This window comes from Notamacropus eugenii, chromosome 3 (genome assembly GCF_028372415.1).
Source record: "Notamacropus eugenii isolate mMacEug1 chromosome 3, mMacEug1.pri_v2, whole genome shotgun sequence".
In the NCBI taxonomy this organism is placed as follows: Eukaryota; Metazoa; Chordata; class Mammalia; order Diprotodontia; family Macropodidae; genus Notamacropus; species Notamacropus eugenii.
This window is the reverse complement of record NC_092874.1, coordinates 227,183,943-227,211,478: the sequence shown is the minus strand read 5'-3', so window position 1 is coordinate 227,211,478 and position 27,536 is coordinate 227,183,943. Positions and strand designations below refer to the sequence as shown.

At 42.4% G+C, this 27,536-nt stretch overlaps 1 long non-coding RNA gene across 5 annotated transcripts in view; it reads left to right on the top strand.

Moving 5' to 3' along the window:
- LOC140534168 (uncharacterized) overlaps window positions 1-26,648 on the top strand; it is a 30,040-nt gene extending 3,392 nt beyond the window's left edge. The window contains exons 2-6 of one of the 5 annotated variants that reach the window (XR_011977185.1): window positions 11,550-11,800; window positions 15,456-15,618; window positions 17,190-17,369; window positions 22,109-22,276; window positions 26,267-26,648. This is a non-coding gene — a long non-coding RNA (uncharacterized lncRNA). Of the gene's footprint in view, window positions 1-11,549; window positions 11,801-14,878; window positions 14,966-15,455; window positions 15,619-17,189; window positions 17,370-22,036; window positions 22,277-26,266 lie in introns of all 5 variants that reach the window. The other 4 variants (XR_011977187.1, XR_011977183.1, XR_011977186.1 and 1 more) reach the window with 4 other exon arrangements.
- The last annotated feature ends 888 nt before the right edge of the window (window positions 26,649-27,536 follow it).

Genomic DNA, 27,536 nt, shown 5'->3' with positions numbered 1-27,536 from the left:
AAGGGGAACTTTTTCCCCCAAGTTTGGTGGAATGGAAAGTGTAACACTTGAAGTGAGAAGAGATCTAGTTCAAGTCTGAGTTCTTACATTTACTAGGTGTGTTACCAGGGACAAGTCACTTAACCTTTTCCAGACTCAATATCCTTATCTGTAAAATGGGGATGATAACACCCATTTTACCAGCCTTCACAAGAATGTTGTGAGAATCAAATGAGATAATATCTTTAAACTGCTTTGCTTGGGCTCAAGCATTATGTCAGTCATCACTGTGAGTGCTAAGGACCTCAGACAGCTATTAGAAGCTACATCCGGGAAGTTTGAAGTTAGACACAATAAATAATTCCCTGATTGCTGAAGGGATATAATGGTTTGTGGGTGACCCAAAGTGGGTTATGCTCTTTCTTACAGACAAGAAGAGACCCCTCATTGTGTTTTTGGTAGGAGGCAGAGACAGGGATGAGTGATCTCTGGCAGTTTGGGAATCCAAATAGTCACATAAGCAGACCAACAGCCCTGACCACTGGAAAACACAATTTTTGTTCTCCGAGTCAATTTTTCCAACAAATTCTTTTTCCAGGACCAAAAGCCTGGCCTATATAAGGAAAAAGAGAAAAGTAGAAAACAGGGAGAGAGTGGTCTGGAAGTGGGATGCCAATGTTCCTTTCCTTCTTTTGTAAAGGGGAAAAGGAAAGCAGCATTTAAGTGCCTACTATGTGTAAAACATTGTGCTAAGCATATTACAACTATTATTTTATACTCCCAACAGCTTTGAGGTAGGTGTGTCCCTGTTTTAGTGATGAGGCAAATGAAACAGACGGAAGTTAAGTGACTTACCCAGGGTCACACAATTGTTCAGTATCTAAGGCTGGATTTGAACTTTTGCTTGTATGACTTTTATAGAGTTGTTCCTTTCTCTGTGATCTCAATGAAGGGGAATCACCTTCCTTTCTCTTTTCATCCTGGGGAAGCTTGGGATTGGAGGGGACCAGCCTCAGTGAGGGTAATGTCATCCCTGATCATTGATCCATAATGATTTGAATGTAATTTTCTTAGTCAAGAAGCATTTAGCAAATGCTGCTTTGTGCCAGGCACTGTACTAAACATCCCTCTAGCATCTTAATCTAATATCTTTTTCTTCAGTAGAGGCAGAATGGCAATCCAGGAACCCTGTCCTGGATGCTGGGCAAAAGGGGACTAGAGGGAGGGGGGAGAAGTCATATGAGGAACTCCCAGTTTAATACTGAACAGAACTTTATCCTTAAATGCCAAAGAAACAGGAAGAGGCTTGGAGGTGTGAGGAGGGGGGGGATGGGAAAACTACTAGGAGGAAATCTGTGGCTCAGGACTCAAGGGGGCAGGAGTTCAAAACCATGAGTTGTCCTGGAGGAGAGGAAAGGGGAAACTGAGTGACCTGAGAGAAGTTCGAGCAGCCGGAAAGACTGTAGTAAGGGAATTTAAATAAGAAACAGATTTTGCTGATCACTCAGTTTGACTTCTATTTCCATTTCAAATGATCCTAGACTCTCTCTCAGTGGAGCCACACCCAGTGGGAAGATGAGGGCCTAGACTGTGGGAGATGTCAGGGACAGTGGGTGTGGGGAGAAGAGGCGAACACAATGGAGAGATGGGGTACAGAACGGAGGTTGGGAGTTACGTTCACATCTCAGTGAAGAAGGTGACTGGAAGGGGATAAGGAATGGGGGGTGTAATTGAGGACATTGGTTTGGGGGGGAAAGGATCTATTTTAATAACAGTAGGTATTAGTCTGAATAAGTGGCTATAGGAGCAAGAGCTGTGGAGAGAAAGTAGGGTATATTAGACTTGGTATCAGGAAAACCCAGGTTCAGATCCCCTCTGAGATCCATATTAGCTGGATGACCTCTGAACCTCTGTCTCTTCATCTGTAAAATAAGGATTGTGATACTTATAGTATATGTTTTTTTTCAGAGCTGAGATTCAAATTAGGTGATGAAAATATTAAGGTGTTACAGAAATGTCAGTTGTTATTATCTGGAGGGAGGTCCTCTGAGTCAAGAATCATCCTTGCAGAGGCTGTAAAACCACCGGGCTTTGAAGTCATAGCATTTAGAGTTGGAAGGAACTAAAAGATTAATACAATCCCCTCAATTTATACACACACGCACACACAAAACAAAGCTGATAGATATGAAATTACTTCCTCAGTGTTACATTAGGTAGAAATTAAAAGACTCAAGTTGGATCAAATCTAGATTCTCTTAAATTCAAATTCAGAGTTCTTTCAACTATCCTGTTCTTTCCCAGAATCACATGTGTGGGTCAGTTAACTGCCACCTTGGGTGCTCTCTCTCTCTCTCTCTCTCTCTCTCTCCTCTCTCTCTCTCTCTCTCTCTCTCTCTCTCTCTCTCCTCTTTGGGGTCAGGCAGAGGACAGTTATCAGCAACCTTCTTCCTCTGCCTGACCCCAAGAGGGAGAGAGAGAGAGAGAGAGAGAGAGAGAGAGAGAGAGAGAGAGAGAGAGAGAGAGAGAGAGAGAGAGAGAGAGAGAGAGAAAGGGACAAGGGTGTGGGGAAATTCTCCCTACCCCAGTTTTTCCATTTCAATGGCATCAGCATTATTCGATTCCAATCAATCAACAAACATTTATTGATCTTCGATCAACAGCTCTGATCGCAGAATGTCAGAGCTGGAGGGACATCAGAGGTCATCTCATCCAACCTTCACTTTGTAGATAAGGAAACCAACACTCAGAGATGGAAAGTGACTTAGCTGAAGTTGCACAGCTAGGAGCTAGCAGAGCCAGTATCTGAATTGGAAAGCATAGAAAATGGAAATGAGGCAGTTCTGAGATAGATGATAGGTCATCCTCTTAGTCCTTTGAAGGAAAGGGGTTTTCCAGGCTTTTCTGGCTGATGGAAGGATTGAGATGGAATGATATATTGTTATGTAGGGAGGGACATAGGGGAGAGGATGAGGGAAGAAGAAGATGGGAAATGAATAATACTGGTTTTAATAAATGCTGAGTGGGGTGAAGGGTATGCCAAATTTTAGGAGAACTCAGTTTCTTTCAAACGTCATATTCTGGGAAAGTTATAATAAAGAGGGCTGAGGGAGTCCTGGTGTCTTTGTCTGCCAGCTTGGGCCCAGGAATATACCTATACTCTGGCTTGTTTTCCTCTTATAGTGACTCCCAGGACACAGGGGGCTGGTGTTTTGGGATCTCCAAGTGATGATTTCTCTATGTCCTCCTAATGAGTCACCAAAACCTCCTACACAACCCTGATCCTGCCCTCTAAACCTCCCTCATCATGATTAACCTTTCATTGAGATTCTCAAGAGTACAGAGGGAAAAGGAGAAACTAGGCCAGAACTGAGGCCTGAGAACAGATTCTCTCCCCTCCTACCCCCAACCCCCATCCTGCTCCACCACATCCATTTCAGGAATCTGAGGGCCTTCTCCCTATAATAACCTCCTAATAGCAGCCAGCAGAAAGAAGAAGGAAAACTATCATAAATTTTCCTTATTTATATAAGGAGACGGGATGTTTCTTGAACCAGTAAATACACAGAGAGGGAGCTGTCGGTAGAGAAAGGACCCAGCCCTGTCCCTTCTGGGGCCAATTTATCTTCTAGAGACACTGCTTGGAAGCTACCATAATGTTGTATATACAAGATGCAAACCTTTGGCATAGGGGCCTGCCTGAATTAAAGAACCTTATGGTATGTCCCTGGTCACTGAAAGTCTGCTCCCCCTTCCATCCCGTGTCTGCAACCCCTTCCCATTTCTTCCTTGTGTCTCTAGGTGCCTGGGCCCTATGAGCCCTATGGGGAAGAGTAGGTGTGCCTTATATACAGCAGCACCCCATACCCATGAAAAAATGATCTATTGATTTGTGCTCCTCAGTATCCATAACATGTCCTGGGCTGGATTTTTTTCCCCTCTTATACTTATTGTGGCTTTAAAATATGCTTTGAGGTGAAGCTGATTTCTCTTCTCTCTATTGATTCTCTGGGTTTTTTAAAATTTTTATTGCTATTTCAGTCACTCATCATTCTGCTGGGGGAGGGGAGGAGAAGCCTTTCTTATGGGGTTGTTGACACTCCAGATTGAATGAGTAGCTACACTCCCCGGGGAAACAAGGAATAATTAATAATAGTAATATTTCTATAGCGCTTTATAGTTTACAAAATGCTTTGCCTGAAACAGCTCTTTGAGGTCATGGTCACAAGTATTTTTCATCCCCATTTAATAGCTAAAGAAATTGAGGTTCAGAGAGGAATGAGCATATAGTACATGAGCATGTCTGATGCAAGGGAAATGACTGTTAGATGGAGAGACTGCCCAGAGTACCAGGATCCAGGATAAAAGCTCTAGGCTCCCCTCCCTTAACTCTTGAGCTTTCTCCAGTAAAGGCAGAGAAATAGGCCCAGGTGTTCTGTACCCCCACCTTCTTACCCTTCTCCCACAGCCTTGCAAGAAAAAAAAAAGGTGTCCTGGAAGAAATCAAGCACTGGGTAAAAATGACTGTGAACTCAAGCCATCTCTCCAGCATCTTCCTCTGTTGTGGCTCCTCTCTTTTTCAGACCATAACAGACAAACTGAATCATACCGCCTACTCTAAATGATTTTTGGGAATCAATTAATCAAGATGCATTTATTAAGCACTAACTGTGTGCCATACTCAGTGCTAAGAGATGACACGAACAAAAAATAGAAAGAATGAGATAATCCCTACTCTAGAAAAATCTTATATGAAAACATAAGTAAGAATAGGTAAAAGAAAATACATTCAACTAAAGAAGGTAATCTGGACAGTAGTTAGGGAGGGAGGTTACCAACATTTGAGGGGGGAGGCAGGAAAGGCTTTATGTAGAAAATGGTTTCTAAACTGCTTCTTCAAGAAAGAGAAGAGAAGGAAAGGACAGAATGAATTCCAGGTATGGGGGATAGCCAGTTCAAAGCAATAGTTTTAACATGAAATGCTCTGTGGAGAACAAAGAAAAGGCCTATTTGGCTGAATTTCAGGGCATAGGAGGGGAGTCATATACAAAGAAGTTGGAAATATAGTTTAGGGCAAGGGCTTGGAAAATTGGGCAGATCCTAGAGGCAATAGGGAGCCACTGGAGTTGATTGAGGAGGGAAGTGACCAGAGTCAGATCTACACTTTGGCAGATCTCCACGGTGCAGATAGACATTACCGATCATATATATATTTTTCTTGAGGCAGTTGGAGTTAAGTGACTTGCGCAGGGTCACACAGATACTAAGTTTCTGAGGTCAGATTTGGACTCGTCCTCCTGTCTCCAGGGCTGGTGCTCTATCCACTGTACCACCCAGCTGCACTGCTACCTGTCTTATCTATGCAAAGCTCTAGTCTAGGCCTAACTATCCTCTCTCTGGTAGCTGTCTAACTTTTCATCCCTTCCCTAAGGGCTAGAGAGGGAATGGAAAGTTTTGTTTTCCCAGGTCCTTCCCTTTAACTCTTGCTGGCCTGCAGGCAATGTATTGGAATAAAAATCAGAAAGGTAGTGATGAGGAAGGACTGAGACCAACAGAATGGGTGGGGATGTTAATAAGAAGCTTGAGGAGGAAGCACCATCTTGGATCCATTTATTCAACAAACATCAATTTTACAAGATACAAAGTTTATTTAGATAAAGTATCATATTTTCCCTCCAGAAGCTTATGGCCTAATGGGTTTACAAAAACGCAGGGAATTCTAATAAACAACATTACGTAATGGAGGGCTTCAGGGCAAAGCAGTTTGTTATGAGGTCCAAAGAAGAAAGATGTCTGCTACAGGGAGGGGTAGGCAGTGAGATGCTGGAAAACGTTTAACAATCAGCTCTGGATAAGGGAATGAGAAGTATACACCACAGACCTTAAATTTAATCAACCATGTTAACATTTTCTCCATCACCTAAGTCTAGACAATCAACAAGACAATAAATCTAGCCCTGATTTGTAGCATTTGTGGAGGCAGAAATGTTCACACTGAAAATTTAACGAGGGGCTTTGGAGAGCCGGTTCCAGCTGGTTCCTGCACACACCTAGATGTGAAGTGGTAGGGCTTCCGGGAGAAGATGTCATTTGAGCTAGGCTTTAAAGCATCGTTAGGAATTCCATAGAGAAGGAAAGAAGTGAAAAGCAGTTACCATAAGTCAAATAAACAGATAAATGAATGAATAAAAGCTGAATACATAGCTTCATTTCTGTCTTTTCCATGGTGATGATAATAATTGTATAACCTCCCACAGAGTTCTGATGAGGATAGCATCAGGACTTGAACCCAAATCTTTACTTAGGTGACCTTGGGTAAGGACTTTTCTGCTAATCTTCCGCCCTACCTCAGTTTTCTAATCTATAAAATGTAGGAACTGGGTTAGATGCTCTCAATTTTATGTTGTGAGTTACCTGTCAAAATCCCTTTAGCTCCGTTGCCTGGTTTTCATTAGGTGTGATGCCTGATTTATAGGAATAATAACCATTCTTTGGATAGCACTATAGTTTTTTCAAAGCACTTTCACAAGCACTATTCATTTTGCTACTCATGACATCCCTGAAACATAGCTTTTGGGGGTAATAATTCTTATTTCACTGATGAGGAAACGAACACACAGAGGTTAAATGAGTCTCTGGGCCTAGGATAGCCCTGAGTCTGCCTCCTGACTTCTAATTTCAAATTCTTTACAACATATTTCATGGTGTCTGATTCCTCTTGGGTCTTTTTTTAAAAAAATAATTATACTTTATTGATTTTAACATTCATTTTTTTGAAAAAAAATTTGAGTTCACAATTCTTTCCCTCCCTCCCCTCCTTTACCCACTGAGAAGACAGCAATATTATATCAGTTATACATGTGAAGTTGTGCAGAACATATTTCCATATTAGCCACATTGCCCACAAAAGGGGGGCAAGAAAAATAAAGTAAATTGGAAAAAAGTATGCTTCATTCTAGACCCAGAGTTCATCAGTTCTCTCTGTGGATGTGGATAGCATTTTTCTTTGTGAGTCCTTTGGAATTGTCTTGGATTACTGTATTGCTACGAGTAGCTAAGTCTTTCAGCAGTATTGCTGGTATGAGGTGTGCAGTGTTCTGGTTCTGTTCATTTCACTTTGCATCAGTTCATATAAGTCTTCCCAGGTTTTTCTGAAGTCATCCCCTTCATCATTTCTCATAGCACAATAGCGTTCCATTGCCATCTTATATCACAACTTGTTAGCCATTATGAGCACCTCAGTTTCCAATTCTTTGCCACCACAAAAAGAACTGCTATAAATGTTTTTGTATGGATGTATTCTTTTCCTTTTCCTGTGATTTCTTTTGGCTACAAACCTAGTAGTGGTGTTGTTGGGTTTAAGGGTATGCACAGTTTTATAGTTCTTTAGGCAAGGCTCCAAATTGTTTCCATAATGGTTACACCAGTTCACAACTCCACCAAGAGTAAATTGGTATGCCTATATTTCCACATCTCCTCCAGCATTTGCCATTTTCATTTTCTCTCATGGTAGCCAATCTAACACTTGTGAGGTGGTATCTCAGAATTGCTTTAATTTGCATTTCTCTAATAGTGATTGAGAGCATTTTTATGTGACTATTGATAACCTTGATGTCTTCTGAAAACTGCCTGTTCATATCCTTTGACCATTTATGAATTGGGGAATGGGTTTTCTTTTCGTAAATTTAGCTAAGTTTTCTATGTATTTGAAAAATGAGGCCTTTATCAGAGAAACTTACTATAAAAATCCCCTCCCCCCCAGATTCTTGCTTTCCTTCTAATTTTGACTGTATTTTGTGTGTGTGTGTACATATGAAAAGCCTTTTTAATTTCATATAATCAAAATTATCTACCTCTTGGGTCTTTATGGGACTTTTGTTTATTCTCTTGGCTACTTGTCTCTTCCTTTTTTTCCCCATAAATCCTTTAAAACCCCATGTTATAAATTAGGAAACCGAGGTACAGAGAGAGAGTACTACCTTCCCAATGTCACATGCAACCCAAGTCCTTGAACTCTAAATCCAGGACTCTGTTCATTGTGCCCCAATGTCTAAAACGAGGTGAGGGGGAGGGAAAGGACAGAGGAGAAGGAGCTGATGCTAGACAGAGGCAGGATCCCTTCACCTCTCCTGCTATCTCCCAGAGGGAAGTGGGGCACATACCTTGGGGGTTATTCCCTGAGAGTCCTTGCCCAGGCCTCCTTTAATCTCTATGGCCCAATGGAAAGAGCGTGTGAGAACAGCTGCTTCTAGGACTGTCATGTCTGTCTGTCTGTCTGTCTCCTCTCATATTACTTACCACTGATTGGCCATAAACAGCCCGTGCTCGGGGCCCTAAAACCAAAATTCTACATTGAGAGTTTGAGGAAGACGTTAAGAAAAGAGATTAAGGAACAGATAATCCATAGTACTAATACCTGGAGAATCCAAATGAAGTTGTAAAACAAGGCTTTCTTCAGAGTCACGGCATTTAGTTACAACCAGCATGATCCTGGGTTCCCAATGTTAAGCTAATGTTGGGGGGAGGGCATGGAGAGAATCCAGAGCTATAGATTCACTTGTATTTGATGGCATCCAATGACTTGAGGATTCATGGTCCAGCAGTGTAATGGAGTAGGAAGGGAGTTGGACGTGGAATCAGGAGAGAACTGGGTTTAAAGTCAACTTCTGACAATTACCAGCAGTGTCACTAAAAGACTGATCCCTTAGCCTCTCTAAATCTCAGTTTCCTTATCTGTCAAGTGGAAATTATAACAATACCTATGGTACTTAACCCGTAGGGTTGTGATAGGATCAAATAACTTGTGTAAACTGGTTTTCAACCAGGAAGGTACTATATCAACCAAGTGGTGTCTGGCATTCAGTTTTGTCTGACTCTTTGTGACCTCATTTGGGGTTTTGTTGGCAGAGACACTGGAGTGGTTCGTCATCTCTTTCTCCATTTTACAGATGGGGAAACTGAGGCAAACAGGGCTAAATTATTTGCCCAGGGTCATACAGCTAGTAAGTGTCTTAGGCCAGATTTGAACTCATGAAGATAAGTCTTCCTGATTCCAAGCCCAATACTCTATCCATTGTACTACCTAGTGCCTATTATGTGCCAAATGTGTATCAATGAAACAGTAAGCATATAAGCATTTTGAAGTGACTTCTATGTGCCAGGTCAAACAACAAGCATTTAAGCGCTTACTAAGTATGCCAGACACCGGACGTCAGTTGTTGCTATTACATGTATAATATCTGTGCTGTCGTTTTCATAGGGTAACCACCCTATTAGAACTATTATATTATAAATATTAGAACTATTATATAAGATAATGAAAGTTGTCCAGCTTTCAGATTCCCTCTTTGGCTCCACATTCTCCCTTTCCCCTCGCCATGCTGGGGATGGATAGCATAATTTCTCAGCTACATACAAAACATCAGTCTTGGCCAAGCTTCCTTCTCTCAGCCTCCCCCATGAGCTTGGGAGGAATGATATGGCTTAGTTTCAAAGGACAGAACCTCAAAGCTTCCCTTTTAGTTCCTGAAATGGAGGTGTCACCCAAGAGCAGGTGGTTGTGGATCTTCTTGGACAAGCCAGATGCTTGAAGAGGTCAGGCTGTGGGACAGGTGAAAGAGTTGGTGTTACCTGTACCTCAGAAGCATCTGCACTAAACAGGGCTAGACCTCTGGATGGGGCAGGGGAAGGCCCAAAGGATTGAGCCAGGTGGATCTCTGCCTAGTCATTACAACCCCAGTTTGGAATTCTAGAAGCTGCAGATTAAGGGTGAGAGGTACTGGAATGACAGGTTTGAAAGGGGACCCTCAAGAATTGTAAGATTTCAGTGTAGTGGGGACTGGGCCGTGAGTAGAAATAGGGCTGTAGGGGCTATCCTGTGGAGCATACCTCTGACAGCTTTGGGAGATGTGTGACTCTGGAGCACACTCCATAGGAAGGTCCCTCTAGGTCCACACTGCTCCAAAACCTGCTGTATTAGAGCTGGAAAGGATATTTGTCTACCTGGATGAATTGCCAAGGATCATAAAGGTAATAAATGGTAGAGCCGAGATTTGAGCCCAGATCTTTTGACTCCAATTCCAGCAGGTGTGAGTTGGGAGACTGAGCAACTGCTCTATCTTCATTGAGGGTGAGGACCCATTCACTGTTAGTTTGCCTGCGAATAGAGTTAAGCCACAGCGTGCTGACACTGCAGCAGAAAGTATAAAGTTAGACAATAAGAAGGACCACTTGCATGTCAGAAATCAATGATCTCTCTGGCTGCCAGGCTTAACCTGTGGAGGCACAAGGGCCATCACTACCCAGCCCCCTTACAAGGTTCTTGGCATTTCCTCTACATCCCCCTCTCTTTTCCTCCTCCACTACCAGTGTGCATGCACTTGTGCACCCACACACGATTGGGATAAAGGGGAGCAAAATGAGAGGTACCCTTGACTTTTGGGTTTTCAAACCTAATGCCAATCTCATTCATCTGGTAGCCCTAGGCATATGCCTGCGGATTATGTTTTCTGATTTATGGTTGCTAGTACTAAGGATCAGAGAAAGTGATATACCACTGTCAGGTCCTAAAGGTCACAGTCTGACCAAGGCTAGGTATCTACAAACCACCTTCCTTTTCCCACCTCCAACCTCCTCTATCCCTCCCAAACAGAGAATGCTGAGTAATGGCTCATTAAGCCCCTGTTAGAGGAAACCTAAATATAAACAAAAATTATGCACGGCAAATGACTTTGACAGGAACGTAAGCTGGAAAAAAGGGGTGGTACAGGGGCAGCAAGGAAGGAAACTCAGACACTCAGCAGAGAGAGAGCCTGTGTTAGTTATAAGAAAATCAAGTGGCCTACACTGAGGCCAGGGCTAGATCTTGTCATTAAAAACTTCAAAACATCCCACCTTCAGCTGAAACTAGGAGTTCTCATGCCAGTGTGCCCTGACTCCGTGGCAGCCAATGAGAGAGTTAATGAGTCTCCCATCTTCTGCCCAAAGGGCCAGGGATTTTGTTCTCCATTGTCCTCTGGAGAAATATATTCCAAATATCACCTTTGTCCCATTCCATTTTTCTTAACTGTACAATTTCAGTTTTATAGAGAAATTTTTACATGGTTATCACAATTCTCAGTCCTCTGAGTATATGTGTTGAACAGGGAATGTGCTATCTTGGTGCCTTGCTTTCTAACCTGAAAACATATTGCTGTCCTTAGAGCCAGATGTCTTCCTCTTTGGTGGTGGAAGCTAGCCATGTCTTTGGTGGAGCTGTGCCCAAGGCAGTGAATGTATATATATATATATTCTATGCATTTTAAAAACATTATTCTGAAAAGGAATCTGTTAACAACCCCTGTTGGTCCCTTTCTATGGGCGAATTTCAGGACAAGGGATGCGATGCCCTTTTAGAATTGTTGCTATATGTTTGGACAGTTGGGGCAAATTTGGTTGATTGGAAGGAGCTGGGATGGGGAAGAAGGGACAGACAGCTTAGGCAGACTGCAGGACACAGCCCCACCCCTGGCACAGTAATACTAGGAGAGAAAATAACCCATTCCTCCTCCTCCCCTGACCTCTGCTCTCAGCTCTCTTCTGGGACTTACCTTCTCTCCCAACAAGCAAGTGGAAAGACTTCACAGCCTGGGGAAGAGAAAGTCTGGATCACTGTAGGAAAAAAGCATGCCCTGCTCTCCACAGATGTCAGCACCTGGAACAAAGTCCTGGCTACCTCACCCTATCTATGCCTGTACTATTTACTATAAAATCCAAGAATACTGGAAATGAGGGACCTTGAAGGTGTCACCCATTTCAATCTGGATCTGAACCTGAGTTCTGGGTAGGTGCTCGTGTGAGATTAATAGTGTCTAGATAAGTGGGTTATTGCTTAGCATTTGGAAATAAATCAGAGCTCTAAGACTCTGACCTCAAAACCTCCCACACAGTTGGCCTCAAAGTCAGCACAATTTCCCAACTCCATTCTGGCTCTGGCCTTGGCCCCAACCTCCCTCCAACTCAGTCCCACTCATGACCCTGGTGCCAGCTCCACTGTCAGCCACCCTCCCACCTTCATCCATCGTGACATCTCATTTTTAGCCACCTTTCCAAATAAATCTGTACATTCCTGGTTATTCATAGCATTATTTCTTACTCTCAATAATAACCACGGAATGTGCCAAACTGACATGTTTGCAGAGTAGCAGAGGAAGAAAGGATGTGAGTCAGGCATACTATTAGTACTACTTAGCAATGATAATAAATAATGACTCATTTATATAATACCTGTTGTTAACAAAGTGCTGTGAGAGGCAGGATGGTACAATGGGTAGAGACTGCTTCACAGTCGGGAAGATGGGTTCCGGTTCTGCCTCAGGCATATACTTGCTGTGGGGTCATTTAATCTCTCATTGTTTAAGTTGTCTAAGGCTTTAAGTTGTAGAATGAATAGAACCCTGAAACAGTTGCGATCTAGCTTTAGGCACTAGCTCTGTGATCTTGGCCAAGTCTCTTAACTTCTGTTTACCTTTATCTACTGAAGAATGAAATGGCAAACCACTTCATATCTTTGCCAAGAAAACCCCACGGACAGTATGGTCCATGGAGTTACAAAGAGTTGGACCACACTGAACAACAAATAAGTTGCAGAATAGGGCCTCTAGTGGAGAGAATTTCCTGATTGGGAGTTCCCTATACGAAGCACAGGTCTAGCCTCAAACAAGTACTTCAGGGTATTACTGGTTATATGGGGTGGGGGAAAGCACAGAATGCCCTCCAGTGTTCTTTGGAAGAATGCCCTAGGACCCTCCCTACTTTGCTTCCACCCTCTAGCCCTGGGCATATGACCCAGACAAGGATGGAGGCAGCTTTCTCTACCCTGACCCCAGTTAGAGTGGAGGTGTCTATGGAAGGTAAATAAGAGGGTGACAGTGTCTGGCATGTTATAGAAGGGATTCCTTTCACATATGGGTTGAACCAGATAGCTAATGAGGTCCCTCTCAGCTCTGTGAAAGTTTAACGCAGTTCCTTGTCTCAGCATCATTGTCAGCTCCACAGGCAGGTGACTGAGAAGAGCCAGCTGAGCTGTCTGGAGGGGTCAGGTCACTTAGTCTCCTGCCTCCTTTCCAGAGGCAGCAGGAGGTTGGGGAAGTAACAAGAGATTGGGAATTGAAGGACCTGTGTTGAATTCCACCCCTGTCAACCACTCACTGGGTGACTTTAGAAAAGTCACTGCACCTGAAGTTCATTTTCCTCATAGGTAAAATGAGGGGTTAGATTAGGTGATTTCTAAGGTACCTTGGAGCTCTAGATGAGCTTGACTTCATCATGGCCCTGCAATTCATTCTTCTTGAATCCAAGGAGATAGGCTAGAAAGGACGGATGTTAAACCCAAGGAAAACTTTCTGTATTAGACTAGAAGTAGACTGTGGAATAAAAAGGACTGTCAAAACAGCAGAATACACTTAGAGTATGGAGTTTATTTTTGTTGGCAATGGGGGGGGGGCGGTAAGTGGCTTACCCAGGGTCACACAACTACTAAGTATCTAAGGTAGGATTTGAACTCAGTCCTCCTGATTTCAGGGCTAGTCCTCTATGTACTGCACCACCTAGCTGCTCTGAGTATGGAGGTTATTGATTGTAAATTTAGAGCTGGAAGAGACCTTGGAGGTCATCTAGTCCATCCCCCTTTTTTTATAGATGGGAAGGATAAGGCCTAAGAAAGTGAAAAGACTTACGTAGGGATACACAGATGATGGAAATCAGGTAGATAGATAAAACATTTATTGAGTACCTATGGTATACCAAGCATTATGCTACGCTAGATCCAAATACAAGTAAACTTGCATTCTAACAGGGAAAGATAACAGATAAAGGGGAGCTAGAAAGTGAATGAGGGCATTGGGGGGCGATGTAGCAGATGGGGAAGAGGAGGAGCCTAAAGAGGGTCCACTCATGAAAGAAGAATGACCAGCATCGTGTCTGTTAGAAGTGAGCCTATCTAACAAGCCCCCAGCAGTGAGAAACATGCTCACCTTGAATAAAGAATTATACCTGTTGTGAAATCAGGAAAGCCTTTATTCCCCCTGAATGGACGAGTAGCCTCCCCAGTAAGGTTACAGGAAGACTACAACACGTTCCAAAAGATGGGATTACTTATACTGTTTTCTGAACTTTGGATCTCCCACAATACCGTCCCCTGGCCATGTGACTCCATATTCTCCTCTCTGATAGGCCCTTCCTCACACAGCTCCTTGAGCCTGTACCTTAGTTTCTGACTTCTAACCACTCCATGCTAGCACATGAACATTCTAGTCACAACCCTTATCACCTGGGAATGTGGAAAACAGAACTTTCCTTCCTTCCTACACTATCCAAAATGGTGGTCCTGAAACAAGGAGGGTCCCAGACAGGAAGTTACTCAGGGTGACAAAGAAGCCAGAAGCAAGATGGCATAGACGATGACCTTTCAGTGTCACTTTCAACCTATGATTTTTGTCAGACGTCAGAACACATCTTCTATATGAAACAGAAATGGAGCTATTTTGGCATTTTCTTGGGCCCTGAAGTCCTGGGGCACTTAGTTATCTAATGTAGAGATAGGCTGTGCCACCTTCTTCCCCCAGGTGTCTCCTCCTTGCCCATCCTTCCTCTCTAGTACTCTTGGCTGCCCCTGCAAGTTGTGCCTGCCATCTGGGCAGCACAGAGCAAGGCTAATGCCAAGGGAGTGCCAGCTTTGATTTATGGCCACCTAATCTTGGCAGGAGCTGGAAGCCAGGCAGTTTTTTTCCTGGAGAAGAGTGTCTCTTAAAGAAATAATGCACCTGAAGTCATACAGTTGAAGAATAAGGAGGGAGATCCATTGCTTGCCATGGGTTCCCTTAGCCATTGGGGAAATACTCTTCCCCGTCTACTTTGCCAGGCCTCATTGCATTCTGAATCCTTCATCCAGTGACTTGAAGATTACTGCAGAGACCTGGATTTCCATGGAAGCTCCTCATCCTATCTGGTACATGCTCAGCTTAGCTTTCAAAGACCATTTCCTAGTTTACCAACCCCATTTCCTGTGACTTCTTTTTTTAGTTTATTATCATTTTTAAATTTTTTTTCCCTCTACTTCTAAGCTTGTGTCGGGGCAGGGCTTTTTAACCATTTTTTGTGTCCTTTTTAACCTTTTTTGTTCATCTAGGGAAGCCTATAAACCCCTTTCTCTGAATGTCCTTCAAGGCATACTCTGAAATATGTAAATTATACATTTAATTGTGTAATTATAAAAATTATAATTATAAACATATATGAATATATAATCTGTAAATTATAGAATAATGACTATATCAAAATACAATGATCAAAACATTTTAAAAATAAATTCATTTTTAAAAACTCATGAATGCTGGGTTAAAAATCCTAGCTCGTTTATTCAGCAAATGTTGCTTAAGTACTTGTGCCATGCTAGCCCCAGTTTATGAAGTTTTAATGAAAGTGTTCTGTTTTCACAGAGCTTACAGTCCAGTAGGGATACAAGACAACTCAGAATATTACAATCAATCAACCAGCCAGGATTTATTTTGAACTGGCTATGTTGTAGGCCCAAGGAATGTGAAGATAAAAGGGAAACAGTCCCTGCTCTCAGCTTACATTCTATCAGGGATACGAACATAGGTAAGTATCCATACAAAATACAAGGTAATTTTGATGGGAAGTGCAATACCTTCTGGGTTGAGGGGGATCAGGAGAGGCTTTGTATAGAAAATGGCATTTCAATTGAGTTTTGAAGAAAATAAGTGATTCTGAAAGGTGGAGGTGAGGAAGGCATGCATTCTAGGCATGGATGACAGTCAATAAAAAGGCATAAAGATGGAAGGTGGACCCACTGTGTGAGGAACAGCGAGATAGTTGGTCTAGGTAGACAATATCAGGTGGGAAGGAAAGTAATGTATAATAAGGTTGAAAAAGGTAGTTTGGAGAAGGATTTGATTTTTGTTTTTTACATCGCCATAATTTCCCTCTGAATCCCTCCTCCTCCCCCTCCCAGAGAGCCATCCCATGTAACAAATAATATTTTTAAAGATGAGAGAGAGAGAGAGGAGGGGGGAATCAATATAACTGATGAGAACATCAAAGAAGTCTGAAAATGTGTGCATTATACAACACTTGTGGACCTCCCACCTCTGCCAAGGGTTGGGAGTGCCGGTATCTTCTCCAATCTTTTCTTTCCAGCCATACTTGTTCTTTGTAATTTCAAACCGTATGTGTGTGTGTGTCTGGTTGTTCTTTCTGTTTACATTGTTGTGATCATCATGTATATTGTTTCCTTGGCTTTACTTCCTCGTGAAGGGTTTTAAAAACCAAATTCAGGCATTTATATTGGATTTTAAGGCAACAGAGAGAAATTAGAGGTTTTTTTTGAGAAAGTGAATGACCCAGTAAGACCTACGCTTTAGGAAGACCAACCAACAAAGCATCTATTGGGGGGCACCATATAGTAAAATGAATAAAGCACTGATCCTTGATCAGGAAGACCTGACTTCAGATCTGACCTCTGACATTCACTGATTGTGTGACCTTGGGCAAGTCACTTAATCTGTTTGCCTCAGTTTCCTCATCTGTAAAATGGAGATAATAACAGTGCTAACCTCCCAGGGTCGTTGTGAGGATCAAAGGAAGGAAGATTTGTAAAGTGCTTAGCGCGTAGCAGGTGCTATAAAAATATTCTTCGTCATCATCATCATCATTATTATCTTGTACCTACTATATGCCAGTGCTAGACACTGAGGACATAAAGACTTAAATGAATCATTTCCTGCCCTCAAAGGGAGTACTTCATCAGTATAGTTATCCCTTCCACATCTCAGGCTTTGGGGCTTTTGCAGGGGTGGGGGTAGGGGGAATCTATATAAAATTTTTTGACTTTCCCTTCATACCAGAGAAGTGGTCTGAATTTTTTTCTTTTTCTTATATGGAGTGTTTACAGTACTTTTTTGTAAAAACTGGGTTGATATTCTACATATACATATACATTTTATACTATACATATATTTTTATGCATTTATACACATACATATTATATTACATATACATATTTTGTGCATTTATACATATACATATTCTACTACATATACACATTTTATGCATTTATACATATACGTGTTATGCTATACATATATTTTATGCATTTCTGAGTTTCTAAACTTTTTCTGTGTCATCTGTTGTCCTTTGCATGTTTTTTGCAGCTTTTGCTATGTACACCCCCCAAATTCCCATTTAATCTCTTATGCCAGCCTGAGATATAGCCAAACCAAGATGGGGAAAGACACGATGTAGAAAGGATAACTGTATTACAGATGGATGTGCCAGAGTTGCCATACAGAGTACCCTGAATTCCAGGGTTCAAGAAAGTCTTCATGGAACAGGTAACATGGAAAAGATGCTGCTTCATTCTTTATATACATATTAGAATCACACGATGATAGATGTAGAGCTGGAAGGGGCCTCAGAGACTATCTCTAGTCCTTTCATTTTAGATGGAAAGAATCAGAGGGGTAGAAGGAAAGTGACTTATCTAAGGTCACACAGCCAGGTGGTGGTGGTGGGGAGGAGCAGAGTTCACATGGGAAGTCCTGCTGCCTCCAAATCCAGTGTTCTTTCTACTGTACAACTTCAGACCTTGAATTTGGGTATTACCTCTTTCCTTCTTTCCTATCTGTTGAGCCAAGTCTCTCCCTTCCTTCCCAAGGTAGTCCAATACCTTCTCTTACCAGGAATCCATCCCAGATTCTTTCCCCATGTCCAGAATGTTCCAGGTGGCTCTTTCAACACCTTCTGTGAACTTACCTTCCATGGAATCATTTTTCTCTACCTGATAGTTTGGAGACAGAAGTGAGCAAGCTATGTGTTCAGGGCAGGGAACAGATTAGCTTGCCTAATCTATTAGGAAGCCATGAGCAGTTAAATCCCTGAGACAGAACTGGTTGGCCTAGAAATCTGGTTTTCTCATGGTGAGGAAGGGAGGTGTTGTGTGAGTCTATTGTTTCTGTGTATGTTTGTACCTATTACTGTATATTTTTGTACCTCAAATCCCACTGGTTTTGGATTGCTTCTGAACCAGTTTAATTCAATTAAACAAATGTAATCCATGGCTTGGCTCCCTACTTAAGGACTCTGGGTACGCACAGACTGAGTTCCATCCTGGGGGCTTGACCCTATAGGGTCAATCTTTCTTCTTTTGCCTCTTTGCCTCTACTTGGATTAACATAGGAAAACTCTTCAAGATAAAATTCAAATAAAGCACATGTTTAGGGGATCCCAAATGGCAGCGGCAGGATTCCCAAGTTCTTTAAAGGCACTCAACATACAATGCAGCTATTGGATATAGGACAGCCTTTATTTTACCCTACAGAAAATGCATAAAATGCTGAAGACTCGCAGGAATTCATTAGACAAGTACAGAAATAAAACATTAAAATAACCTCTAAGCTCTCCACCTCCAGAAGGAAATTAAACTTTCAACCCTCTGTTTTTCCAGTGAGTCCCTATTTTCTAAAAGCCTGTGTATACAGTCTTCCCAAGATTGTCGTAATAAATACCATGTGGTTCAAACGCCCCCGAAAAGCAAGCATGATTTGGTGTTTGCTGAACGAGCAGCCCCACTTTTCACTGAACTTGTACTGGCTCATTTACTGGATTTACTCCCCAGATACAAGCCACGTGGACTGTTTTTTTTTTTTTTCTTTACAAGGAGCAGGGTGGATGAGGAAATCATTTCACTCTAGAAGGTCTAGTAATTCAATGTGAGGAGCTCTTGAATTATGAGAACCTTGTTAAGAACCTTGTTGATTTGGAGGAGGAAAAGAGGAATTCCCTTTCCCCTTGAGGTTATGATACCTGTTTCACAAGGCTCTCTCACAGGAACTATTGTTACTGTTACTATATCTTTAATATATTGTTACTATATATTACTAGATATTGTAACTATATCTTTAAGAGTCAAAAGGAATGTTGTGGAAATACAATTTTCACTATTCATTGGGAAAGAATTCTAAGAAGAATAGTTTGAGAGCAGCTGAAGGCACTTTTCTTGTTATAGCTAGAGGGAAGATGGAGAAGACAGAGAGAAAGATGATGGACAGACCTCCTTTTTTGATGGAACTGTTTTAATTTTTCCCTTGTGATAAAGAAAATAATGTTTACCAAGAGGATTTATTTGTTATACTGAACGTGAGCTAACTAATGTTGGGACCACATTCTCAGAAGTGGCAAAAAATCATCTGGCATCATAGATAGGGTTTGAGGTGATCTGATTGTGATCCTCATAGCTAATTAAAATATCGTAAATACATTCCTGTCTTTGTTATGGTATCTGTCTCATTGTTATTAAATTTTATATTAGGAACTTTAGTATTTATTTCATTTTAGGAGATTAAGAATTTCATAAATTGAGAGGTGCATAATTACTCTTAGGAAAGGTGATTTCTCCAGTTTATTACATAAATAATATTTGATAAACTGGTTGGAGGCTCTGAATTTGGTTGATTGATAAATAAGTTGGAATTTTATTAATTATTTAGTGAGGAATTATACAAATATACTCTTTGGGTGACCCTAAAACCTGAGAAGATAAGATTAAATATGGGAATAATTCAAGCAATAGACTGAAGAGTAACCAAAAGTGAGGGTCCTTTCACCCCTATTATACACTTTGGAAAAGACAAAGAGCCAAGTCTCAACTGAGAGCCAAGAGAATGGAGCCAGCTCACTTCTGTAGGCCAGAGGAAGGTGTGGCTGATCTTCATCACAAGTGTACCCTGTGCTCATCGGTTACATTTCTCCAGTGTCCCCCACCCTATACTCTTATCAGATTGTTTAGGACACTCAATTCTTCTCTCAGGGATTCCCCAGGTCAATCCCTTTTACCTAAATAAGAATGAGGAACATGGATCAAGCAGCATCTGAGTTTGAACTCCCCGCCTCTCACTCCATGTAACCAAAGACAAGTCTTGTCCTCTCCGAATCCATTTCCTCAGCTGCAAAATGGTATAATGATAATTGTCACACCTACTTAATGAAGATGCTGGGAAAATTAACTTAGAAAGCTTTGTAAATGTTGTTGCAAAATTTAAAACTTTCTATAGAGTTATTTCAAAAAGTCATAGCAGAGTCTTCGGCTTTAATAGCTTAAGACAATATGTCATGTATTATATTGTTAATAAGATACTAGGCCTTGAGGATCAGTGGTGGTGGATTCCCCCTCTAGGCCCCTGTCTTCAGGGAGGACATGGCTACTCATACTACCGACATTCCAGTAAGATGGAGGACCACTAGATCTTCCCATCTGCCCTTACCCTGGACCATAAGGACCTTCAGGCCTTATCATATGCCCTCCCACAGTGCCCTGGAGATCCTCAGGTTGCCATTTACCCCACCATCGCACCCTAAAGACACCCAGGCCTTATCATTAGACATGTAGTTGAAGCTTTTTACAAGGGATGGCTCCACTAGAGTGTGAGATCCTCAAAAGCATGAACTGTCTCCTTTTTTTCTTCCTATTCTCAATGCCTCACTCATAATAAGCACTTAATAAATGCCTTTTCATCTCATTCTGCAAAAAACAACATGACCCCTACCTTTAAACCATAGGAAGTAGAAAAGAGAATTGATATGATTATAGGATAAAGCTTTATGAATATGAGTTAAGCAACTGTGTGAGGGATAGACTGGAGAATATAAAGATTGGAGTCAGAGACACTGGTCAGGAAGCTCTTCTAACAGTCCAGGGGAAAAGGTTGGATCTAGAGTGGTAGAATAAAAAAGGCCAAAAGAGTTTTTGTGGAGGTAAACTCAATAGTACTTGGCAACTGATAGGCTATGGGTGGTAAGGAGAGGCAAGTGTCTCAGGTGACATGAGATTTTAAGTTTGGGGGACTGGGAAGATGGTGGTACTATCAACCAAACTATCATGAAAGTGGGGTGGAGCACAGCTGGGGGGAGGTCATGCTATGGGTTTTTTTGTTGTTGCCCAGGCTTCAGAGACTGCCTCACCCTGGAATAGCCCTCTGTCCCCAAAGCCTTGTCCTCTCTTTGTTGACTTCCTTTCTGAGCCTCTATTTTGAGGAAGTAATCAAGCCAACCATCCTTCATTCCTCTCTGGGCTCTTCTCTGCCTCTCTGGGCTTTGCCACCATCTTTGGTGGTACCTTCTCCTATCTACTCATCCCCCCACTTTCTATCTCCTGCTTTCCAATTCCCTGTTATGTGTTATTGTCCCCCATTAAAATGTAAGCTCCTTGAGAGCAAGCATTCTTTCTTTTTGCTTGTATTTGCATCCCCAGTTCTTAGCACAGTGCCTGGCACTCGCTAAATACTTAATATGTCTTATGTAAGAAGCACTATGTGAGTGATATATGCTTCTTGAGGGACTGACTGATCCTTCCTTTATTGAATGGATAACCAGGAAGAGTCTATATCGCCCCCACTGAGATGCCCCTTTCTTCAGTGATTGGGGTTGGGAGCAGCAAACAGGGTTTGCCAGATTCAAGGGTAGCAGGAACACTGCTGCAGAGAATAGATCCATGTTTCTGACCTCGAACAATCAATTTATTTGACCCGAGTCTCATAAAGACGTCCTGATGAGCACAATCACTGGCTAATGGTTATGAGCTGTGACCTCTGGATTTATGACCAAGGGACTCGCAGTCTGTCTGCAGAAACAGAAGAGCAGGCATAGAGACCTGGTGGTAACAGGACTTTATTACACAGAGCATTTACTTGCTGTGCCTTTTAATGTCTAGAAATTTCACATGCATGGGTCCTGAGGAAGGATGGTGGGAGTAACAAATAGGAGAAGGAAGAGAGAGTTCAGCCCTAGTGTAGGGGAGGTGGGGGAGAAGAGAGGAAAAGCCACCTATCCCTAGGGTCTCCAGATTTTTTAAAGAGTAACAGACGAGTACCACACCTTGCTCCAAAATTGACAAGTTTTGTGACCTGGAGTAAGTCACGTAACTGCACTGAGCCTTTCTCACGTTCTCTCTTTCGTGTTCATCTATAAAATGAGGATAATAATACCCATATTATCTATCACGCAGGTATCGGAAGCAAAGCTATGTTAGCCTTAAGGCTCTGGATGTGAACTTTCTTGTTGAACTTGTTCCTATTAGAGCCAGACACAAAGATTTGGGGAGTCCTATAAGTGAACCATGGGAACTGACGAGATCATTGACAGAGAGTATGTGGGGAAGAGGAGGCCCAGGACAGAGCCTAGAGGGACCCTTATGGATTGGGGCCAGAAGACAGATGATGATCTGACAAAGGAGACTGAGAAAGTGGTAAGTGCATTAAAGATATACAGGCAGAGATTTAGGGAGCTCTGGGGGAGGAAATAGTCATTGCTCACTTGGGGGTTGGGGAATTCTTGAAAGAGGTGGCATTGGGTTTGGCCTTTCAAATATTAGTAGGTTTTCACCAGGCAGATTTGGTGGAAACATTTCTGGCTTAGTAGACAGTATAAGCAAAATAGGCAAATGGAAGACATCATGGGTGGCGGTGAATGGTCTGGTTTGGTTAGAGCAGAGTACAGGAAAGAAAGTCAGGAGATCAGGTGTCACCAGGCTAAGGGGTCTAGAACAGGTCACACGGAGCCAGTGAAGAGGACTGACAGAGATCTGAGATGTATGATGGTGGTGTAAAGGACCATGGGCAAGTCATTTCACTTTTCTGAGCCTCTGTGTTCTCATGTTTCAGTGTTTCCATGCTTCCGTGGTTCTGTGATGTCACTGATATGGACATTCTTTCATCACAGCCTATCCATACCTTCTCAAGCCTGTGCCATCATTTCCCATGTTCTCCTATAGATCCCCTAGAAACCAACAACCCAGCAGGCTAGAGCCTTTCTCATGTGCTTCATGGGTACCAGTCCAGCCCTTGAACTATCTCTCTATCTTTTATCCCTAGTACCTGCCACATGACCAGACTGCCTCTTTTTCAGATCATACATGCCCTAAGTGATACTGAGTACACTATTTCTTGAATGTAGGTTATCAGTGGAAACATGTCCTAATCCACTTGCGCCAACCACGTGTTACCCGTTGGACCACTTGCGACTCAGACTTTTTGCAGCAGATGTAGAGGGCCAGCTGTGAAGTCAGAAAAACTGGGTTCATATTTTACCTCTAACATGTAATTGTTGTGTGACCCAGTCATGCAAAGTCACTTAAACTCATAGTGCTCCAGATAATTCTATAAGGCTCCAAGTCACAAAGAGATGACTGACTTGCATTCATCCATGTCCAAACAAACTCCCCTCCTCCTGACAAAAACACCTTTCTTTTTTAAAAAATCCATGGGCATCCCATGACTATTACCTGCTTCACAGGGTTGTTAGAAAGAAATCACTTTGCAAACCATGAAGCACTACACAAAGTCTGCTGCTAGTATTATAGTCTGGCCCCGGTCTCATTTCCCATCTTTCTTCTTCATATACTCCATATATATACCAGTCACCATGGATTACTTGTCATCCCCTGTACGTGCTCCAGACTACCCTTCTTTGGGAGCTTTTCTCACACTGTTCCTTCTGCCTGAATTGACCCTTCCCTACTCCACTTGCACTTTTAAAATCCTGCTGCCCATCCTTATAGGCCTAGTTCAGGTTCCACCTCTCCTATGAAGTCCCACAACACTCACTGTGTACCTCCCAAGCACTTAGCATTTTCTCATTTACATTATATATATATTTGTGTAATTGCCTTCTCTAGTTGACTTACTGAGGGCAGAGACCAGATCTTAGCCACCTTTATATCCCAGGGGCAGCACCTAACGGTGTCTTGCCTACAGGAAGGCGATAATATTTAATAAATATTTGCTAAGTTTTAATTGGCATAGTTCACTGAGCTCTATCATGGCAAGCTGTCCTCAAACATGAACTAAATCTCAGTACAATCAAAGAAGGGGAAATTTTTAGTATAAGGATAAAGAAAAAGACAGACTTCTTAGAGATCCTCCAGTCTCAGAGGAGAGAGAGAAAAAAGATGACTTTATCACTAAAGGCAGCCTGGGGCTTTGGAGCCAAGGTTGAAATCTACCCTCTGCTCCTAGTCTGACTTTTAGTTTAGCCAAGTATTCTGCTGCTATGTTCTTTATATTAGAGCACAAGCTGCTGGTAAGTAGGGATTATTTCCTTCTTCCTATGCGTGTCTGGCACAGTGCCTGTACACAGTATTTAATAAATGATTGATTGATTTCATCACCTGTAAAGTGACAGTATGGGACAAGATGATCTCTAAAGTTTCTTAGCTTGAAATCCTAGGATTCCATGACTTGGGAGCAACGAGGAGGCAACCTACCGTGACTTAATACCATTCTATTGGCCACATCTGTTCTAACCCAGTCCTGGCCCAATCTTTGTTTAGAAAGAGATTCTGGATCCCAGATAAGCACCCCAGAGTTGGTTGAGGAAAGGGGAATGTTCTACCCCTTCCCCACTCTTCAGATGACTGATGCTACAGTTTCTCATGACCCCCACCTTGGATGAGTCTTCCATCTGGAAGCTATTTGGCATCTCATGGCAGGAGTTGGGACACAGTGCAGACCTCTGCAGGGTGGGCGGGCAGGCCCAGATTACTGCCATATTGAGGTAACAGGGGTAAAAAGGGCAGACTTTTGGGGGGCTGGACAGATTCAAGAGCTCCTGGATGACAATAGGTGAGAGGGAAGGTGGAGGGAGGAGTTCCTCTTGTTAAGCAGTGGAGGATTTGGGTTGAGATTTGTTGAGGCCAAACATCTCTACCACCAATCATATGATTTATAGTCCTGATATTGCAGAACTCTAAAATTCAGTGGCAGGGTCAGCTTGGGTCTGGATACTTTCCTTTCTAAGGTACTATGTGAACTTTAAATGACAAGTTCATCTATGCAAATCCATCCATGAGAGATTCACAGATGACTAGGGCAGTATTCCATATAGAGGATTCCATACTCCGTTTTGCCCCATCTGAAAATATATCAAGATCTGGAAAGGACCTCATAAGTTGTCTCTCTGTAAATGAGGGAACAGGCCTAGAGAGGAGAAACCACTTGCCTAAGATCACACAGATAATTAACAGAAGACCCAGGATCTGAACCTAGTCCTCTGCCCTCAAATCCAGTGGTTTTTTCCCCCGACATCACAAAGGCCAAACTCCTTGGTGAAGTTTCCTTTGAACTGGCAGGTAAAAGGGAGGTAGCCTCTCCCTCCTCAGATTTCCCATAGTACTTTTCTTGGATCTCTTCTCTGTATGTACCTTTCTCTGCCTTGTATCATTTCAACACATATTTGCTACTCATATGTTCAAGATGCTGATGATAGAAAGGTAAAAATGAAACCATTCCTGATCTCTTCCCTCGGGGATTTCAGATTCCTATTTGGGGGGAAGGGAGAGGGAAATAGGAATGGGGAGAGTTGTAGCATGTGCATAGATAAGTAAATACAAGGTTATTTTGTGAAGGAAAGTGAGCTAATAACTAGACATGGGATCAGGAAAGGTTACATAGAAGGCATTGTATAGGAGGCAGCATCCGAGCTGTGCTTTGAGCATAGTGAGGAGGCAGAGGATAGGAAGGAGGACATTCCAGGTATGGAGAGCCATTTTTTCAAAAGCACTGGAAATGAAATAGTAGGTACAGTAGTATAAAGAGGGCCATTCCATGCAGTAGGCACAAAAGTTGCCTCTCATGTTGTGTGCCAGCCGTGGGTGACTCAGCATTGGGTGAGTCAGAGATGGCAAAATTCTGCACAGACATTTTGACAACCATTGACCTGGTGTTTTGATACAATGTGGCAAACCCTGAATGGTCCTTTGGGCCTCTACCCATAACCATGCCAATTGGGTGGGGTGCTGCTTCAATTAAAGAGACAGCTTCCAACCCGCTTAGACTCTTTTATGTGGCAAGTCCTGCTCTTTGACACTGAATTTCAAAGTGAAGATTGTTGTTCAGTTGTTTTCAGTCATGTCCAGCTCTTTGCGAACACACTGGGAGTTTTCTTGGCAAAGACACTGGAATGGTTTGCCACTTCCTTCTCCAACTTATTTTACAGATGAGAAAAGTGAGACAAACAGGGGTAAGTGACTTGCCCAAAGTCACAGAGCCTAGTGTCTGAGGCAGATCTGAACTCAGGAAGATGAGCCTTCCTGACCCCAGGTCCTGCACTCTATCCACTGCACTAACTGCCATAAAGAGAGGGGGTGAATTTTAGATTCCTATTTGGATCATGTAATCAAAGTAAACTTGTTTCAGGGTTCCAGTGGCCTTTTCCGTTTTATGTTTCTTTTCCTGAGTAGGTGTCTGAGCTTAGAGATGACCGTGAATTCAAGATTTCCCAAGTCCAGTAAGTGGAACTGACTGGTGGCGGGGGAAGCTTTAGATGAGAGAAGTCAACCACCCACAAGAGGAGGAACCCAAGCCTTTGGCCTGGCTTATCAGAAGACTGTAGAGGAGACTGTGCAGAGGCAAGGTGAAATGGAAAATGCGTAATTAACATTGCTTCACATTCACATTAGGCATTAGAATCAGTCTCCCAGGAGAATGTCATAGTCGTTATAAGTTAAGCTACTGAATCCTGTTTTAAATTTGTTGGGTTTTTTTTTCAAATACATACTTGTAGGTATTATATGTTTAGCATTTCTTTTGTGTGTAGCAAATAAATACCTCTCTCATACCTTATTCACATTGTGTCTTGAATACCTTTGTAGTGCTCCTTTAAGTAGACCTAGTCATGGGCCCAAACCCAAGCTTTATAATTTAAATAATTCATCCCAATGAACTAAAATGTTTAAGGAAAAGAAGCATGTCTAATTAAAACTCAGACTCTCTAGGACGGAACCCAGTTAGGCCCATGGAGCTGATGGTAGAAAAGGAATCCTGGGCTGTTACAGGAGAATTTGTGAAGGGGGGCAGTATGAAAATGACGAAAAAGAAAAGCGTCAGACTGCAGAGGACTTTAAGTGCCAAGCTGTATCATAGTTATAATGTATATGTCTTTCTTTACTTCCTCCTCCTCTTACCCATCCAAGCCTGGCCCCCAACCAGATTATAAACTTCTTAAGAGCAGATTCTGCACAGTGGCCTGTACTTAATAAATGTTAGTTATTGAATTGAATTCAAGGCAGTGATGGAGATCACTTCTGACTGGGGGTAGTGAGAGAAGTCTTTGTAGAAGAGGTGATATTTGATTTTGTTTTGAAAAAAGGGCAGAGAAGTGGCCCAAGCTTCCTATGTCCAAATGGCCACATAGACTTGCACAGCTGGCCTGATGGAAGAAAACATGGCATCTTTTGACAAAACTCTGCCCTCCCCACTCCTACCCCTAACAACTATGCCAAGTCTCAAAGCTTGAGGGATTCAGTGGGCTGGGGAAAGTGGAGGGAAGAAATCAGGGAGGTGTCTTTAATTCAGAAATAGCCCCCAAATGCCCATCTTTCCTTAACTTAAAGATAGCGAATGGAGGATACCAAGTCTTGAATTGGTGAGGATGATGGGGGGGAGGGGGGAAAGTATCTCAGTTGGGATTTTTTTACTGTCTTCTTGAATACCAATCCCAAAGGCATTATG